The following is a 21,086-nucleotide window of genomic DNA, read 5'->3' as shown; positions in this document are numbered from 1 at the left end:
TAAATAACATAATTTTAACTTGATTACTTTAAAATGATTCTATCTCCAATCAAAGTCAGATTATGAGATGCATTATATAAATTCAACATATAAATTTCCTGAGGACACAATTTGACACCAGACATTGTGAATTTTGTAGTCACTTCTCCTTTCCATGCAGCAGGGCTATTGTGTCTTCTCACTCTAGTGAAAAAAAGACAAGGCTCATACCATGTGCAAAATAACAATAATGAAGTAATAAACTCTATTAGCCTTGGAATGGGTATAACTCTTTTATATAGCTCTCATCTCAGTTTGATCTTTAGTGAACAATTATAGAACTAAAGACAATTCATTTTATTTTATTTATTTTTATTTTTTATATTTTATTTTATTTATATGTGGAATATATTGAAAATGGTATACATTTAGATTGTGATTGGTGGCCTCCCCCCCCAGTCCCCCTTTTCCCCCTCCCAACAATACATGCCCAGGTTAACCATGCTATATTCATACTTTCACACATATTTGGATGTAGCTCCTTCATTAATCAACCTCAGCCTTCTTCCTCTCCTATCCTTCCTTTCTAGCTTTGCTGAGATTTCCCCTCCATTATCTGGAGTCCCTCTGGTATTCCCAATGCTCCCCAGTTTGGGCATATTACAGAAAACATATGTCCCATCTCTTTCTGTGCTTGACTAATCTCACATAACATAATGTTCTTCAGATCTTTCCATCTTTTTGCAAATGCTATGATTTTGTTCTTCATAGCTGAATAGAATTCCATTTTATGTATTTCCCATAATTTTGCAATACATTCATCTGATGATGGAGACCTAGGTTGGTTGCATATTTTGGCTATTACAAATTATGATGCTATGAACGTGGGTATGCATATGTTACTGTAGTTATCTGATTTCAAGCCCTTTGGAAAGATACCCAGAAGTGGTATAGCTGGATCATATGGTGGATCTATTCCCAGTTTTTAAAGGAATTTCCACACTGATCTCCATAGTGGCTAAACTAGTTTGCATTCCCACCAACAGTGTGAAAGAGTTCCTCTTTCCCCACATCCTTGCCAGCACTTGTTGTTATTTGATTTCTTTATGCTTGCCACTCTGATTGGGGTTAGATGGAATCTCAGCATAGTTTTTATTTGCATCTCCCTGAGTGCTAATGATGTTTAACATCTTTTCATGTATCTATTGGCCATTTGTATCTCTTCTTTCATGAAGTGTCTATTCAGTTCAGTTGTCCATTTCTTAATTGGGTTATTTGTTTTGCTAGTGTGGAGTCTTTTGAGCTCTTTGCCAACAATGAATCCACAACAAAAGAAATACAGAAAATAATTCCATTTACTATAACCTCAATACCAATAAAGTACCTAGGAGTAAGCCTAACCAAAGATGTAAAAGACCTCTACAGAGAAAAATATGAAACATTAAAGGAAGAAATTAAAGAAAATCTTGGAAGATGAAAAATCTCCCTTGCTTATGGATAGGCAGAATAAATATCATCAAAATGGTCATTCTGGTAAAAGTGATCTATGGATTCAATGCAATTCCCATTAAAATACCAACAACATTCTTCATAGACCTAGGAAATCAGTCATAAACTTTATATGGAGAAAGAAAAGACCCAGAATAGTCAAAGGAATTCTCAGCAATAAGAGCCATGAAGGAGGTATCACAATCCTTGACTTGAAATTATACTATCGAGCAATAGTAGTAAAAACAGCTCAACATCAGGCATACTGACCAAGGGAACAGAATAGAAGATTCAGAAACAAACCCACATGCCTATAGTCAATTAATCTTTGACAAAGGGGCCAAATTCATACACTGGAGAAAAGACAGCCTTTTCAACAAATGGTGCTGGGAGAATTGGCTATCCACTTGTAGAAAAATGGAACTAAATCCTTACTTCTCACTGTGCACAGGAATCAACTTGAGATAGATCAAAGACTTAGAAATTATACCAGAGACTGTGAAGCTATTAGAGGAGGGCATAGGATCAAGACTCCAACATATAGGCAGAGGCAGAAACTTTCTCAACAAGACCTCCAAAGCTCAGGAAATTAAAGCAAGAATTAACAAGTGGAATGACATCAAAATAAAAAGTTTCTTCTCATCAAAAGAAACCACCAAAAACCTAAAGAGAAAGCCTACAGAATTGGAGAAGATCTTTATCAGCCACCACTGTGATAGAGGGCTAACATCCAGAATATACAAAGACAATTTATATAAGTAAGTTTTTAAATTTTTTTTATGTGAAATGGTTATATGATATACAATGGTTATATGATATACAAAAATAGACAAGTAAGTTGCAAAGACATTTGTGTTTAATTTTAAAATAAATTCCAATGAGTGATGACCTCACCTAAGAAATTCTACTCTTTAATATCACAAATTAATATTTTGATTCATTCCATTTATTAAACTTTGGCGTGCAACATGTTGTATACTAAGTATTTGTTTTTAATATAGATAAAATAAATATTCAAATTAAACTTCAAAGTAAATCACTAAACAACACATATGTAAAAATAGAGATATTCACACACACAAAAATTTAAGAACCCTGATCTATACAGGATTAGAGGCACAATTTTTGTTATTTTTATTGAGTTTTCTCATTAATACCTATAATGACTTGGAATTAGAGAATTCCACTCTCCCTCATGGAAACAATGTTACAATGTCAGACACAGGTCTTGTTTGTTAAGAAGGGGTCCCTGGGGGTGTGGCCATGGGGACACAGGTGTGCCCCTTCTCTTTTTCTCTTTCTGGCCTCCCTGACATAAACCTTCTCTTTTTCTCTACTTTCTGTGGCCTTGCTCTGATCTCTGAATACTTGACTGAACCTTGAAATCTCCAAAAACTGTGAGCAAATAATGTTTTCCTCCTCTAAGTAGTGGAGTCAGTCAGTTAGTTTGAATCATGGCAGTGAAAGTGTTGACCTAGCAAAAACTAGTACCAAAGAAATAGGATTGCAGTTATATCTAAATCTAAGACTGACTATGTGCTTTGTAAGTGTTTGGAACTGGTTTGTGAGAGTAAGTTGGAAGAGCTAAAATGTGACCAGAAAGATGGATATAGAGATTGTACTCAGGAGATTTTAGAGGGAAAAGAAAGCAGAAACCACATGCATTACATTAATACAAAGAACTTATAGGTATTTTGTCTGTTTTTGAAACTTTGTATAAGACAAAACTTAAAGATGAGGGACTGATTAAACTGGTGGAAAAAATTTCAAAACGCAAACTATCCAAACTTTATTATAGATATTGATGTGAATGCCTAATGACTTATACACCAAATTTCAAGACTAGAAAGTAAAGCAAAAAGACATTATAGATTTTTGGTTTGGTCATAAAGGCATCTGGAAAGCTAAGACCCAGGTAAATGAAGGGAAGTAGGAAGTAGTGGCTGTGATGGAAGGGTGGCCAGAGGAAGCCAAGATGAATGTAGGCCCAGAAGTTGTGATTGAAAACAGCTCAGCAGCAACGATTAAAGAAGAACAACTCTCTTTTCTGCTGGTGGTTTATCTCAGTGATTACATAATGCTGGCTTTTCTGAAAAAAAAAAAAAAAATAGAGAGATCATTGACTCTTCTTTTCAGATTTCAAAGGGAGACCTTGAAAGCCAGGAAAAAAAATACACAGGGATGGAATCCTTGCAAGCAGGCCCAAGTGGAGCAATTTGTGAAGCTATGAGAGTGAAGCCAATGCTGGAAGTAAAAAGCTCCTGAGATTTAGAGATGCCAGGAATGTGGAACAACCAGGAGGAATGACTGAAAGCTGCAAGCCATGGAGCCAGGATAGAAGAGCCAGTATTCTTCTCATTGTAATACACCAGTCATTAGAGGCAGGGCTGCCAAGGCTCTGTGGAGATTGTATCTTACCATCATGTGCTCCAGGTGCCAGAAATGTAGCTGAAAAATCAAATGCTTTCCCTCCTAGATTAACAATGTTTTGGCTCCATTTCCTTTTTAACTATGGCCCTATTCCTCTTTTGTTGAATGACAAATGTTTAATCTGTGCCTTTGTATATTGGATGGATATAATTTGCCTTTTGTGTTTATAAGGGGCTCACAGCCAATGGTATACCTTAAGTGCTAGAGGAGACTGGACTCTGGGACTTTAGAGCAAGGCTAAAACTGTTAAGATTATAAAAGATTACAGAGCTCAGACATGGACTAAATGTACTTAGCATTGTGAGGTGATCATGAAGCCTAAGGGGACAGGGACGAAGTGTAATGGTTTGAATGTAAAATGTCCCCCTATTCATTATGTAAACAAGGCTACACTACTGGAAGCAGGGCCTGGTTGCTCAGGAGGGTACCTAGGAATGTGGCCTGAGGGATTATATGGTTCCTCCTGTGCCTGCCTCTCTCTCTCTCTCTCTCTCTCTCTCTCTCTCTCTCTCTCTCTCTCTCTCTTTCATTATTCTTCCTACCTCCATGACCTGAGAGTAGCAATTACTCTCTCTCTTTCTATGCTTCCTGCTCTTATACCCTGAGGTCTGCAGAACCAACCTAACAAGGACTGAATCTATAAATTTTCAAACTATTTCTTAAATTGTGTGGTCAGTTTGTTCTGGATGTTAATGGAAATATATAATAATGTTAATATATAAAAATGTTAATGGAAATAATATAATATCTAAGTAAATTTATTACACAATAGTATTTTGGAATGTATGTAATTCACAGGCCCATTTGAGTATTTCTTTCTTTTTTTGCGAGTCTAGAGATGGAACCCAGAGGCATTTGACCTCTGAGCTATACCCCCTGCCCTATTTTTTATTCTTTAATTTGAAACAGGGTCTCACTAAGTTGTGGAGGGCCTCACTAAGTAGCTGAGGCTGTCCACAAACCTCGATCCTCTGGTCTCAGCCTCCCGAAGGCTGGGATTACAAGCATGCGCCACCACGCCTGGCTCATAGGCCCATTTGATAATTTAATTTTTGCATTTATTTATTTATTTATTTATTTATTTATTTATTTATTTATATTTTGTGGCAGAGGCATTATGCTTCTGAGCTACACTTTCAGCCACATTTTTTTTTCTTTTCTTTTTTCTTTTAATTAATTAATTAATTTATTTATTTATTATTAAATTTTTGCTGTGCTAGGGATAGAACCCAGTGTCATCTTATCTCCAAGCTATACTCACAGATCTATTTTTTATTATTTATTTATTTATTTATTTATTTATTTATTTATTTATTTATTATTTTGCAGGTCTGGGGATGGAACCCAGGGGCATTAGACCTCTGAGCTATACCCCCTGCCCTATTTTTATTCTTTAGTTTTAAACACATATCACTGAGTTGCAAAGAGCCTCACAAAGTAGCTGAGGCTGTTTGAGAACCACGATATTCTAGTCTCAGCCTCCCAAATGCTGGGATTACAAGCATGCGCCATCACACCTGGCTTATTATTTATTATTTATTTATTATTTATTTATTTATTTATTTATTTATTTATTTATTTATTTTGCGGGTCTGGGGATGGAACCCAGAGACATTAGACCTCTGAGCTACACCCCCTGCCCAATTTTTTATTCTTTATTTTGAAACAGGGGCTCACTGAGTTGTGCAGGGCCTCACTAAGTAGCTGAGGCTGTCCACGAACCGTGATCCTCTGGTCTCAGCCTCCCAAATGCTGGGATTACAAGTGTGTACCAACACACTCGGCTTTATTTTTTTTTATATTAAAACAAGGTCTAAATAATTTGTAGAAGGCCTCACTAAGTAGCTGAGGTTATCCACAAACTATGATTCTCCTATCTCAGTCTCCCAAATACTGGGATTATAAGTGTGTGCCACCATACTCGGCAATTATTTCTTTTAATTTTGAAACAGGGTGTCAATAACTTTCAGAGGGCCTTACTAAATTTCTGAAGCTGCTGGCTGAGAACTTCTGATCCTCTTATCTCAATCCCCGAAGTACTAGGATTACAAGTCTGTACCAACATTCCTGGCTTTATCTGAGAATCTTATGAAAGCTATGGGCTCCTTTTTTTTTTTAATGAAAATGCAATTATGTCTTTTATCCATAGAAACTTTAATTTTTCATACACATTTCTTGGGGTGAAAGTATAGAAAAACTGAATTTCTTAAAGGTTTTGAATAAATGTAAAGCTGAATGTGAATCAATATTTTACTTCTTAATAGTCTGACAGACTAATCTTTAGGTTTCAGTTTTGTAAGTTAGAAGGAAAATTATGCCTATTTTATATGTTTTGAAGATAATTTAATAAAGTATGTATGTAGAGTACCTTATAAAAATATAGTAGTTCTAGCCGGGTGTGGTGGCACATGCTTGCAATCCCAGCATTTGGAAGGTTGAGGCAGGAGGATCACGGTTTGTGGACAGCCTCATCTACTTAGTGAGGCCCTCTGCAACTCAGTGAGACCCTGTTTCAAAAATAAAAAACTAAAATATACAGCAGGGGGTGTAGCTCAGAAGACAAACGCCCCTGGATTCTATCCCCAAACCCGCAAAAAAAAAAAAAAAAAGACTAAAAAATAGGGCTTTTGGTTTAGCTTGGAGGCAGAATACCCCGAGTTTCCATCCCCAGTACAGTACATATATTAGTTGTTTTCTGTATATTTCTTCTTGGGAATTTTTGTTTCTTTTATCTCTAACATTATGCTCAATTCATCATATTTCTGAGGTTCCATTTTTTTTTTTGGGGGGGGGGGTACTGGGAAAGGATCCCAGTGGCCTTCTACCTCCAAGCTATAGCCCCGAATCCTATTTTTTATATAATATTATTCTTTATTTTGGAACAGGGTCTCACTAAGTTACAGAGGGACTCACTAAGGAGTCGAGGCTGTCCACGAACTGCTATTTTCTCATCTCAGCCTCCCAAGCATTGGGATTACAAGCATGGGCCACTGTCCCCGGCAAGGTTTCAATTTTTAATGTTCATTACTCAATGCCATTCTCAAGTTGTTTTTTTTTTTTCCTCTTTCTGGTGTTGTCCTCTCATAAACTCAGAATTAATTTGAATATAAAATAGTTAAAATATTAAGATCCTACTATTTTTTTTATCTGATAATTAAGCTTTTCACCTATACTATATTAGATAACAATTTTTTTTTTTTTTTTTTTTTTTTTTGTATGTGGTACTGGCAGTAGAACCCAGAGGCTTTCTACCTCCGGGCTATACTCCCAGGCTTATTTTATATTTTATTTGGAAACAGGGTCTCACTAAGCTGCTGAGAGCCTCTCTAAATAGCTGAGGCTGGCTTTGAACCTGTTTGATCCTCCTGTTTCAGCCTCCCAAGCCCGGGGATTTTAGTCCAATAGATTCAGAATGAGAGAGAGAGAGAGAGAGAGAGAGAGAGAGAGAGAGAGAGAGAGAATGTGTGCATTTCTATAGTATTATATTCCCTTTGGAAATATTTTTTCCTAACTTTTTTATATTTAACCATCTTACTGCACACATCAGGAATTCATTCAGCTTCCCTATACAATGTGAAGAAAGGCTCTTATCTCTTGAAGTAGACAAACTCATCTCAGTGTGAATCTAAGCACACCCCAAAAGAATGAGAGATTTTAGGCATGAAAACACATGTTACTCAGCTTTTCATCACCATGATAAGAACAACGTAGAGAAGGAAATGTGTATCTGAACTCATGGTTTCAGATGTTAAGCCCATAATTAGTGGTCCCCAAGGCAGCAATATTATAGCAGCAGACGTGGTGGAGGAAAGCTACTCAACTCATGGCATCCAGGAAGTAAAGAGCAAAAAGAGGAAGCAGCCATGGATGTGTGGGTTCTCAAGGTCATGCTCCCAGTGACCCACCCAGTCCTCTGAACATGGCTGTGTCGCCTAACACATGAGGTTCAAGGGGACATTCCAGATGCAAATGATATCAGACACTGTGGCATGAAGATGAAGCTTGGAGGTTGAAAAAGGACAAATTTAACTAGTTGATAAGTATCCCAGTAGTTATTCAGGAATATTAAATGAGATGGTGAATATAAAGTACATACCAACAATGATACCTGCACACACTTGGGTTTCCAATAAAATTTGCCTTCCATTAAAAACAAATCTACATTCAAATTCAAAACTATAAGGCAATTTTAAAGTTGACAGAAATTGCTATGACAATATATTTAAAGTTTTTCTCAGTTCTTCTTAGAGTTAAGGCTCTTATTACTGGGCATCTCACACTCAATTATTTTCAACATTTTTAATAAGGTATTAGAATTTATAACATAGATTGCTTCTCCTAAATATAGCCTTTTCAACACATTTTTACCAATTGTTTTATAAAACTAAAAACAAATATGGTAGATAATTAATAATCAGTAGACATTCTAGACATTATTATTATTGTTAAAACTTGTTTGAAATTATTTTAGGCAGCCAAGTCATACTTTTGATTTCCATTGACTTTATTGGGGACTAAAATCTCCTGTTAGAACTTCTTTGAAACTCACTGATCTGTTGTACTCAAAAAAACAATTATCCTTCTCATAAATATATTACTTTCTGAGGAATATGTATAGAATGTTAATATAGATATTTTTCCTTAAGAATAATAAATACTCATTTGAGTTTCTCTGTTTCAATTTTCTTTGAATGATAGGTAGCATGCATTTCTGAGATGGCTATCTAATGTTAGTGATTCTCTGACCAATATACAGAGTGGAGATAACTTCCTTTTTTGGACAATACCACACACAAAAAAAAACAAAGACAGACAAAAATGGTGCTTACTAATGGCTATTGAACAACTTCAAGAGTTATTGCTCTAACTTGTTCAATGCTCTTTATTTTGAACTCTTAATATTCATATATTGAGTTCCATTCCCCAATATTTCTCCCTCTCCCTCTCTGAGAGTGAGTCAGGAAGTGAGCTCTCTTGAGAAACCAAATATTATAACATCCTAATCTCAGATTTTCCAAAACTATGTGAGAAAAATCCATTCCTATTGTTTAAGATACTCTGCCTGTGGCATTTTTTATGCCAGCCCAAGCAGACTAATGTACCTTCGAATTCTCAATCCTTTTTCCATAACTGCCTGTGTACCAAATGACTTCTGAGAGAAATATGTGTAAGTATGAGCCAAGAGATTAAGAAGATTTATAAGTTTATTAATAGTATTAACAATGAAATTGACTAGATAAAATTATGAATCTCAAAGGATAAATGCATTATTATATTTTATCAAAAACTAAGATTTAAACCAGGTTTTATATAATACACTGGAATTTGAGACACAAACTTTTTATGACATGTTGACTTTTCCTTGTAATGCTAAACATAGCAATATAACAAACGAGAGCCTAAGAAGTTAGTTCATGCCATTATATCTTAAGAGTGACATGTATGTGTGTTAGAAAGGTTTCACCTTTCTTTTTAACAAAGAGAAGAAAGCGATAAAATGAAAAAATATTCTAAATTTTGAAGCTTGTTTCTGAACTATTTGAAGAAATTGTACTATATTTGTTTTACATGAATGATTTTGGTTTAATTTTTTGTAGATATAAGTAATTGGATCAATATTGACATCTTCAAATGACATCAACACCTATTGCTATGGGCTGAATTGTAATCTCCAAAAGAGATCTTTTTATATCCTAACAGTATCTCAAAATGGGACCATGTTTATAAATATGGTCTTTCATTATAAATCTAATAAGTTTAAAATAACACCATTAGGGTGATCCCTAATCCAATGTAACTGACATTCTTATAAAAAATTGAAATTTCGATGCAGAGGCAGACACACACACCAGTGGAAGAATGTAAAGACACACAGAGATATCATTTGAAGATGTAGAAACATAAGAGCTGATGTAGTTGTTAATTTGTAGTACTTTGTTTGGTAGCTCAGGAGATCAAACATCTACATTATAAAATATCCTGTAGTATGAAGTTATATCATAACTTTCACCTATTAAATTGAATATAATTCTATTAATAACATAAACATAATTTAACCACTGGAAAAATGCATTAACAATATTATCAGAGTGGGACACCTGAAAATCCAGTACTTGGAGGGCTGAAACCGGAGGGTTATATATTTCAAGGCTATCCTCAGCAATTTACCAAGGTCCTCAGAACCTTGCAAAACTGTGTTTCAAAATAATTTTTAAAAAAATTTCGGTATATAGCCCAGAGATAGCATGCCCCTGGTTCTATACTTAGATATAAAATGCTACCTGAAAAGCTAATAAATTGGTGTTTGAAGTTGGGTGGAAACTTAGACAGGTAGGATGTGGCTAGAGAAGATGAGTTCCTAGGGTTGTGACATTGGGGATTATATATGGTCCCTGATCTTCTTGCTTGCTCTTTTGATTCCACTCTCCATGATGTGAGACTAAAGCTGTATTCTCTTTCTATTTCTACAACAATGCCCTTAGATCTTCAGTTCCTGGCCTCAAAGGGATTGAAACCAGAATAAAAAAAATTAAATAAAAATTTAAAAAATTAAATGAATCTTTCCTTTACATTATATGGTCAGGACTTTTATATTATAGTAGTGAGAATGCTAATGAGATATCTGGGTTCAATCTCAAGTCCTACTACTTACCTTTTCTTTTACTAATGATATCAATGCATGGCATAAAATATATTTTCTAAAATAAAATAAAATTATTAGAAAAATACTAATGAGTACAGTTCATCTGAGACAAATTTGTTAAAAACACAATTAGTAACATAGTTGTGTGTTGTTAAAGCCATCTATTTTTATCTTATAAGGTAATTATCATTTTATAGTAAATTGGAAGTCGAATGACTATTAGCAAGTACTTTTTGAAGATAAATCCACCATATCATGCTTAAATAAAATTTCTCTTGCCATTGGTTTGTATAATTTATAACCAAATTTTGAACCATGGATTCTTAATGCACACCATGTCAAAAGGAACAGTAAATCATTTACAAAAGAATAGAAATGACCCTTTCTAAGGGTTCTTTGATCTGGATAATGTAAGACTCCCTATTTTAATGTAGAAAATTGTTCAAATGCATATAATACCTTCCAACTAATTTGTAGTCATTTGAATGACCCTGAGATTATGATGAAAGCTACATAGTTCAAAGTCTTCAGGAATATTGGCACTTTTTAATCTTTCATTTTAAAATGCAGCTATTTCAACCTTAGAAGTCACCATCGACACACATATTTACAAGCAATCAATGGTACATGAGTATTACAACAAAGCGTAATTTTAGCCAGCACAGGAAATATGAAAGGAAGTCGGCAGAGAAATTACAAATGTGGTGTAGTCATTCCAGCCTGTAGGGCACCTATAAACCTTTGCACACATGAACACAATGACAAGAAGAGATTGGTGTTAATTTAAGGTTCATTGTTCATTCTTCACCAAGATCATTTTAGTCCTGAAGTTCAATTTATTACTTAACCTTCATTTCAACATAGCATCTGCTTGCATTAGCACAAACATACGCCATGTGTTTTTGTGCTTCTTTAAAACTGTTTTCATAATAGATAAAAACTATACATAATAAGGACAATTATTATATAATTAATTTTCAATTAGGCTGTATTATGTACCAGGCATTCTTAAATCCATATGTATATTAAATCAATTAATTCCCATACTACCTAAATGAACATACCAAGTACATATTAAAAAATCAACCATTTGATCTGTCATTAGTGTGTCTCCTAACCTAAGCATATATCATATTCATTCATGTGCTGACAAAGCAACTCATAAAATAACACAGACACATAGGAAATATGTAATTCCTTTATCTGGAAGGGAATCAGCAGCTGGAGATTTTTCTCCCATTGCCAAAGAAGCACTGCATCCATGTGGAAAAGAGGTGAATATCTTAATATGCTAAGATGTTGCTTCCTACATGAACAATAAAGATGGCAGAGTAAAGGGTTGGAAACCTAGAGATGTGAATTATGACCTTGATTCTACATCTCTCTAGTCATATGAAAGTATAAAAGAATAATTGCAGCATCTTTCATTGACATCTTTTTCCAACATTACAAATACATAGGAAGGCCATATTTTCTTTTTTTTAACTATAATACGCCCACTCATTTGAAACGTAATGTGCACAAATTCTGATAGATGCCTGGGATGCAATGATAAATGGTATATTTATAGTAGTCATATTATTTTTATAAAACACTTTAATTCCAATGAAATTGGCATACTCTAAATCTAACATACTTGATATATATGATCTTATAAGTTGGGAAATATGCATCAAAGGACTTCAGAAAACAGCACTCCAAAATATGCCTCTCTGCAGTTTAAATGATTTTGAAAAAAAGACATACAAAACAGAGAATCCACAAAAGACATTCTGATCATTCCTCCTCTTCCTCCTCCTCCTCCTCCTCCTCCTCCTCCTCCTCCTCCTCCTCCTCCTCCTCCGTCTTCTTCTTCTACTTCCCTCTTCTTCTTCTTCTTCTTCTTCTTCTTCTTCTTCTTCTTCTTCTTCTTCTTCTTCTTCTTCTTCTTCTTCTTCTTCTTCTTCCTCTTCTTACCACTACCTACTAGAAATAGACATTAACCATGGATTGAGAGGTTGAGAATGAGAAATTATATATGAGCAAAAGTTATTAAAATGATTACTATCCTTCTTCACCCTTCCCTCCTCTTTGAGTTACTCTTCCACAATGCATTTAATCAACTGAATATTAAACAATTTGGTGTTTGGCAGTTTGGGGTCACATAAAACATGTTCAATAAATGTGTTTACTTTTTTCTTAGTGGTATGCTTTATGTTTCTTATAATTTTTGTCTTAGACTTTAACACAGGATCTCCTGTATGCAACACAAGTGCTCTGCCATGGACTTACATCCCAACCCTTAATTTGCTTTATGCCAAATTAATTTGCAAGTCCTTCTATAAGCCATAAAAATCATGTTTGTGTCTCCTAGAGCATACACATAAGAAACCACCCGTTCAATCAAGGCTATATACACACTCATCATCTCAAGAAGCTTCTACATATCTTTTATTCTGTTTCGTTGTGTGTGTTTGTTTTGTTGTTTTGTTTTGTGGGTAAAGAACAATTAACATGACATCTGTCTTAAAGTTCAAGTGTACAATATAGTATTGTTAACAACAGACCTTATGCTGTGCAATCGATTTTTAGAAATTTCTCATTCTGCATAAAAATTTTTTACCTATTGAGCAGCCTCCTAGTTCCCCTCTCCTCAGCTTCTGGTAGCTATGATTCTTTTCTCTACTTTTGTGAGTTTCATTAGTTTTATTTTAGACATAACCTATCAATGGAATAATGGGATTTATCCTTATGCAACTGACTCAGTATACAGAATAAAAATGGTAACATATGGTATAGGAGAACATACTCACAAACAATTATGTGATAGAAGGTTAATGCCCAGAATATATAAGTAACTTCTCCAACTTAATAGCAAAATAGAAAATAAGCTAATATAAAAAGGGGAAAAGCCATAAAGATACATTTCCCCAAAGAGGACAGAGAAATGGTTACAGTTTATGAAAAGTTACTAAAATGAGAGAAATGCAAAGCAAAAGCACAAGGAGATTTCATTTCAAACTTGTCAGTATGGCTATATTATTTTTTAAAAAATAGAAGTGTTTTCAAGGATGTGAGGAAATCAGAATACTAGTATATTGTTGGTGGAAATGTAAAGAGGTGCAACTGCTATAGAAAAACAATGCAGAGGTTCTGAAAACATGAAAATAGTTCTGTATGTTGATATTGCAACTCCATTCCTGGGTGTATATTTAAAAATGAAATTAAGATCTTAAAGAGATCTGTATTTTTATTCATGTAATTCATTGTAGAATTATTCATAATATCTTAGATATGTGCATGAAATTCAAGTGTCATTTGTGACATAGTTGAATTATTTTGTGAACACAAAATGGAATATTTCTCTATCTGAAAAAGAACATTTTGCCATATGAAATATAATGGGTGAACCTTTAGGACATTATGCTAAATAAAATAAACCATTCACTCATAGTGTTCATATTCTAATTTTCAACTCAGTACAATAATTTTTATGATAGCAATCCCAGGTTAAAATGAGAATCAAAAGGATTACATTTAAACCAGACTAGGGAAATTATGATCATCTTTTTGAAAGAGATGACTATAATTTGAGTCTTGAAATTACTGAAGGCTTAACTGTGCTTTACATAAAAAAATAGTTCAGGCAAAGGAATCATTGTATTGCAAGGTAGGGAGGAAGGAAATAGCTGGGTTTATTTGAAGAACACATGTCATCTAGTGTGGTTTTCATACAGGAAATAACCTGGAAATACAGAAAACAGAGGTTAAGAATGTCAGTAGAACAAAAAGATAATAAAGAGCTTTATATGCAAAGAGACTTTGCAGTTACTTGAAGAGGGTAAAAAACCAATACTCCAACATATAGGCATGGGTAAAAACTTCCTCAACAAGACCCTGAAGGCAGAAGAAATTAAAAATGAAGACTAATAAGTGAAATTGCATTAAACTGAAGAGCTTCTGTGCAGCAAAGAAAACTATCAAGAACGTCAAGAGAGTACCAACAGAATGGGAGGCGATCCTTGCCAGCTACTCATCTAATACAGGAGTAATATTTAAAATGTATAAAGAACTAAAGAGCTTCACTGACTAAAAAAAAAAAAAACAATTAAAAATTGGCAAGAGAACCAAATGGATACTACACAAAAGACATAAAATGGGCATTAAATGTATAAAAAAGATGTTTAATACCATTAGCAATCAGAGAGATGCAAATTAAAACTACCCTGAGATTTCACTTAACCCCAATTAGAATGGCAATCATTAAAAACAAAAACAATAAAAAAAAGTTCTGGTGAGGATGTGGAGAAGTAGGAACTGTGATATACTCTTGGTGGCATCGCAAATTAGTGCAACCACTTTGGAAAACACTGTGGAAGATCCTCAAAAGAATGGAAATGAACCTACCACATGACCCAGCTCTAACACTCCTGGGTATCTGCTTAAATAATTGAAACCAGACTAACATAGTAATGCATGCATGTTTATATTTGTAGTTGCATAATTCACAATTGCTAAACTATGGAACCAAACAAGATGTTCATCAAGAGATAAACAGAATACAAATGTATGGGATATATACACAATGGAATTCTACCCTTCCATAAGAACACATGTTATTTGCAGGAAAATGAATGGAACTGTAGAATATTATGCTAAGTGAGCTTAGCCTGTCACAAAAAGTGAAGAGTCAGATGGTTTCCCTCATATGCTGAAGCTAGGGAAATAGTAGGGACTTCAGACAAAGAGGAGAAACCTTAATGGAATGAAGGAAGGGACCTAACTGAAGGAGATGGGAGGAAGAGGAAGACATGGAAAAGGAAATGCTTCAATAGATACAATGTACACAAACTTTTTAATGCCAGTCACTGTGCTGAGCATAGGAAGGTGAGGAGGGAGAGGGAGTGAGGTATGATGTTTGATTACAATGTACCAATTAAATAAATAAATATATATCAACAACAACCAAAAGAGCTTTATATGCTATGCCAAATAACTTGACATGTTAAAATATTTTCCCAATACCTATTCTCTAAAAATATACTTGATAAATAGTATACAATATATAATAATTTTAGAAAGAAAATACATATTAATGTATTAGTGGTTTATAAACATTCTGGAGTAACAAAATTTATTAAATTTTGCACATTTCTCAAATGTGTTTTTCAAATTTGACTGTAATAAATCATAAGTAACATTTTAATGCAAAATATCATGGATATAACTAAAAAGATATATTCTCTATAGCCCAATAAAAGATAAATAAACCACTACCCTACTGTACTACCCAAATATTACTCCCATTCTGATTTCAAATGTCATATTATTCTTCTTTCCAAAAGTTTTATGTAATTTTAAATTCATTTAAATTTTTTTATTGGTGCATTGTAGTCATACATCTTAATGGGATAAAAGACTTGTGAAGACATACGTGCATACATCATCAAACTATCCCTTACTCAATCCCCACTCCATTTCCTCCCCAACCCTCCTTCCCATGCTTGGCTTAATGATTGACTTTAATATGTTTGTTTAAGTACATCATGTGCTTTAGAGAGTTTCCCTCTTCCCTCCTCATATCCCATCAGTTAGGTCACCTTATTTGCTCCTCTATAGGATCTCCTTCTTCATGTAGAGTTTCTCCTGTTACCCAATGGTCTCTAGCTTTCACATATTAGGAAAAACATCTGTTTTCTTAATTTTTGTGACCTACTCAGCTCACTCAGCCTAATGTCCTTCAGTTCCATCCATTTCCCTGTAAATGATGTGTGTTTTTCTTTATAGACGTGTAAAATTCCATTGTATACATATCCCACAGTTTTGTAATCCATTCATGGGCATCTTGATGGGCATCTTGGCTGGTTCCATAGTTTGGCAATGGTGAATTGTGCAGTGATGAACATAGATATGCATACATTGGTTTGGTAGTTTGGTTTCCTTTCTTTTAGTTAGATACGCAGAAACGGTATTGCTGGATAAAATAGTAAATTTGTTCCCATTCTTCTGAAGATCTGCCATACTGTTTTCTAAAGTGGTTGCACGAATTTGCAATCCCACCAACAATGTTTTAGAGTTCCTATTTCTTTACATCCATGCCAGCATTAGTTGTTGTTTATGTTTTGAATGATTTCCATTCTAGTTGGAGTTAGGTGAAATCTCAGGGTGGTTTTGATTTGCATCTCTCTGACTGATAATGATGTTGAGCATTTTTTTTAATATATTTATTGGCTATTTAAATTTATTCTTTTGTGAAGTGTCTATTTATTTTACTTGCCCATTTTTTATTTGGGTTAGTTGTTTTCCTAGTGCTGAGTTTCTTCTCTGTATATTCTAGATATTAGTCCCCTGTCGGAGGAGTGGGTGGTAAAATTATATACTTGAAAACATGTTTTGTTGCATCTATATACACAATTTCACTGAGTATAAATGTTTTAATCAAATTGTTAAATAAAATGTTATGTATCAGTATTGGTAGATACCACCAAGACTATTTACTCCAGTATGGTTTCATTTTATAGTCCAAACAGGAGTATATTAGAGTCCACTTACAGTATGTGTCTTCCAACAAATAATGTCATTAATCTTTTTAATTTAAACCAATAGTGAAATTGTTTTGTCAGATTTCCAAGTGTTCAATTTGCATTTTTCTTGCCTAATTATGAAGTTAAGCACTAAGTCATGTCTTTTGGCCATTTGGATATTTTCTTAGAAAATAATATCTTTTTTATTTCTTGTTTACTTTGTAATTGGGTTGCTGATTTGTTTGGTTGGTCATCTGTTTATTTTTCTATTTTTATTGATTGGTAGCATTTCTTTCAATATTAGAAGACTTTTTCATTTACTGAAATATAGATGTTATTTCCTAGCATAATGCTTTCATATTATCTTTTTATGATTAGAAATCTCCATTGAGGAGATCTGAATAGAAGTTGAGATAGTCAAGACATGTTTTTAATCGGTGAATCCAATTAATACAGAATCATTTCTTTTTTAAACATTTTTATTCGTGCATTTTATTCATACATCTTAATGGGATAAAAAAAAAAAAAAAACTTTCGTTGCCAGGCATGGTGGTGCACACTTGTAATCCTCGTGCTTGAGAGGTGGAGACAGGAGGATCACGCAGGTTTGAAGCCAGCTGCGCTGGCTGAAGAGACCCTGTTTCCAAATAAAATATATACATATATAAAAAATAGGTCTGGGAGTGTAGCCCAAAGGTAGAAGGGTTTCCAGGAACCCCAGTACCACCAAACAACAACAACAACAACAAAATTGTGTAGACATAGATGCATACATTGCCCAGTTAGCCTCTACCCAGTTATTCCCTCCCCATCCCACCTTCCCACACTTGGCTTAGTGGTTGACATCAGTATGTTTAAGTACATCCTGTGCTTTAGAGAATTTCCTTCTTCCCCCCTCCCATCCCCTCAGTTATGTTGCCTTGTTTGCTCCTCTTTAGGATCTCCTTTTTCATCTAGAATTCCTCATATGACCCATTTCTCCTTAGCTTTCACATATTGGTGAAAGTATCTGATTTCTTGTTTTTTTGTGACTGAATAATCTCATTTAGCCTAATGTCCTCCAGTTCCATCCATTTCCCTGTAAATGTTGTGTGGTTTTCTTTATGGCTGAGTAAAATTTCACTGTGTACATATCCCACAGTTTTGTAATCAATTCATCTGTTGATGGGCATCTTGGCTGGTTCCATAGTTTGGCAATGGTGAATTGTGCAGCTATGAACATTGATATGCATACATTGATTTGGTAGTTTGGTTTCCTTTCTTTTGAGGATCCTCCACAATGTTTTCCAAAGTGGTTGTACTAATTTGCAATCCCACCAACAATGTCTTAGAGTTTCCACTTCTCCACATCCTTGTCAGAATTTGTTGTTTTTGTTTTGAATGATTGCCATTCTAGTTGGAGTTTTGTGGAATCTCAGGGTAGTTTTGATTTCCATCTCTCTGATTGCCAGTGATGTTGAACATTCTTTTCATGCATTTATAGGCCATTTGATTTTCTTCTTTTGTGAAGTGTCTATTTAGTTTACTTGCCCATTTTTATTGGATTTTTTTTTCAGTGTTGAGTTTCTTGAGTTCTCTGTATGTCCTAGATATTAGTTCTCTATCGGAGAAGTAGATAGCAAAAATCTTCTCACATTCTGTTGGCTCTCAATTGAGGTTCTTGACAGTTTCTTTTGCTGAACAGAAGCTCTTCAGTTAATACAGTCCCATGTATTGATTTGTCTTTTAGTGTTTTGTGCCTTTGTGGTCTTGTTGAGAAAGATTTTATCTGTGCCTATGTGTTACAGTGTTGGACCTATGCCCTCTGCAAGAAGTCTCTGGTCTAATTTCCAAGTCTTTGATTCACCTTGAATTGACTCTTGTGCAGAGTAGGAAAGTGGGATTTCCATTTTTCTGCATACAGTTAATCAGTTTGCCAACACCATTTGTTGAACAGGCTATCTTTCTTCCAGTGTATATTTTTGTCCCCTTTGTCAAATATCAAATGGCTGTAAGTGTGTGGATATGTTTCTGAGTCTTCTGTTCTGCTCCATTAGTCTATATATCTCTTTTTGTGCATGCATTTTGACTCCTTCTGTATGGTTTTTGTTGCTGGGAATTGCTTTGGCTATTCTGGGTGTTTTGTTGTTCCAAATGAATTTAAGGACTGATTTTTCTATGTCTGTGAGAAATAATCTTGGTAATGTAATGGGTATTGCATTGAATCTGTAGATCATTATTGGAAGTACGGCCGTTTTGATAATATTTATCCTACCTACCCATGAACATGGCAGATCTTTCCATCTTCTAAGATCTTCTTCAATTTCTTTTTTTTTAATGTTTTATAATTTTCTTTGTAGAGGTTTTTTACCTCTTTTATTAAGTTAATTTTGAAGTATTTTTTTGTGGAAAATCCTGAGTGGAAGTGTTTTCTAAATTTATTTTTTCAGTGGATTTATTGTTGGTGTACAGAAAAGCTTCTGATTTTTTTTAAAGTTTAATGTATATCTTAATTCCTTTGTTTTTTATACAAAAATCATATACTCTGAGCCAAGTGTGGTGGCACATATCTGTATTATTAGTACTCAAGAGACTGAGACAAGAGGTTCACATATTTGAGGCATGCCTCAGCAAGACTGTTACCAAAAAAATAAAATAAAATTGGCTAGAAGTGTAGCTCAGAAGCAGAACACCCCTGGATTCAAACTTAAATACAAAAAAGAAAGGAAGAGAGAAAGAGAGAGAGAAGAGAGAAGAAAGAAAGAAAGAAAGAAAGAAAGAAAGAAAGAAAGAAGACATATACTCTGTGAATAAAAAGACATTTGTCTTCATATTAATTATTCTAATTTTAGTTTATTATTTTATAAAAGTAGAAACTTCAATACAAGTCAGAGATGTAATTAATGTAGGTATTTTTTAATATTTTTTATTCACAAAGGGCAAAGTTTCAAAATATCACCATTAAATATTATGCATGCAGTAGAATCTTTTAAAATTTCTTTGTCAAATTAAGGATATTGCCTTTTATACTTATAATTAATATTTGTTACCATGTGGAATATTCAGTCTTATTAAATACTTGCTCAGACTTTTACTATGATGATTCTATTATTTTTGTTAATGTTGAGTTATATTTTTTTAATTTTAAAAGAGTTTCACTTCTGGTATAAATTCAACTTAATTGTAATATAACCTTTTAATATTATTAGATTCCTTTGGATAAAACATTTTGGGTAAGGAGAAGTTTTATCGTTTTTAATGACTGTAAAAATTATTTTATTTATATTTGTTTCTAAAATTTTTGTAGTTTTATATTTTATATTTAATTCTGTGTTTTCAATACTAACAATTACAGAGCTAGAATCAGGACAACTTGGCTACTGATAAAAGAGTAGGAAAACAGATTTATAGAGTTCAGAAAATTATGCACCTATATTTGGCAAATTGATTTTTATCAAAGATACAAGGGGAATTCAATGAAGGAAAACAGTATTTTTCAAGATATGCTTCTGAAAACGTGAAGTTGAATTACAACAAAAATAAGTAAATAAATACACAAACTGACACTTAAAAGTAAGGTGAAGAAATAAATGATAAAAAATAGGATTGAAAAAGAGGGTATTACTCCAGACCCTGCAGATATCAAAAGGATAATAAAAGGATATTTCAAACAACTATTTACCCATTAATTTGACAAATTAGATGAAACGGGGCCATTTCATTCAAAACAGACACTACCACAATTCATCCACTTAAATTAGTAATTTGAATTTCCCTATAATAATTAAGAAAACTGAAATCATAATTAGATATTCCCCAAATGAACCTCCAGTCCCAGATGATTTTACTAGAAAATCTTACCAAAAATTTAAAGAATAATTAACACAGATTGAAATAAAACTTTTCCAGAAAATAGAAGAAACACTTCTGAAAATATTTTATAAAGGCAATATTATCTTAATATCAAAACAAGATCAAGGAAGTGTATAAAAAGGAAACTACAGACTAATACATTTTATTATAAGTGTAGACAGGATTTCTCAGTGCTTTTCTTTAAAACTTAA

The sequence above is a fragment of the Muscardinus avellanarius genome (assembly GCF_963383645.1).
Source record: "Muscardinus avellanarius genome assembly, chromosome: 8".
Taxonomy (NCBI): Eukaryota; Metazoa; Chordata; class Mammalia; order Rodentia; family Gliridae; genus Muscardinus; species Muscardinus avellanarius.
Note: the sequence above shows the minus strand (reverse complement) of the source record.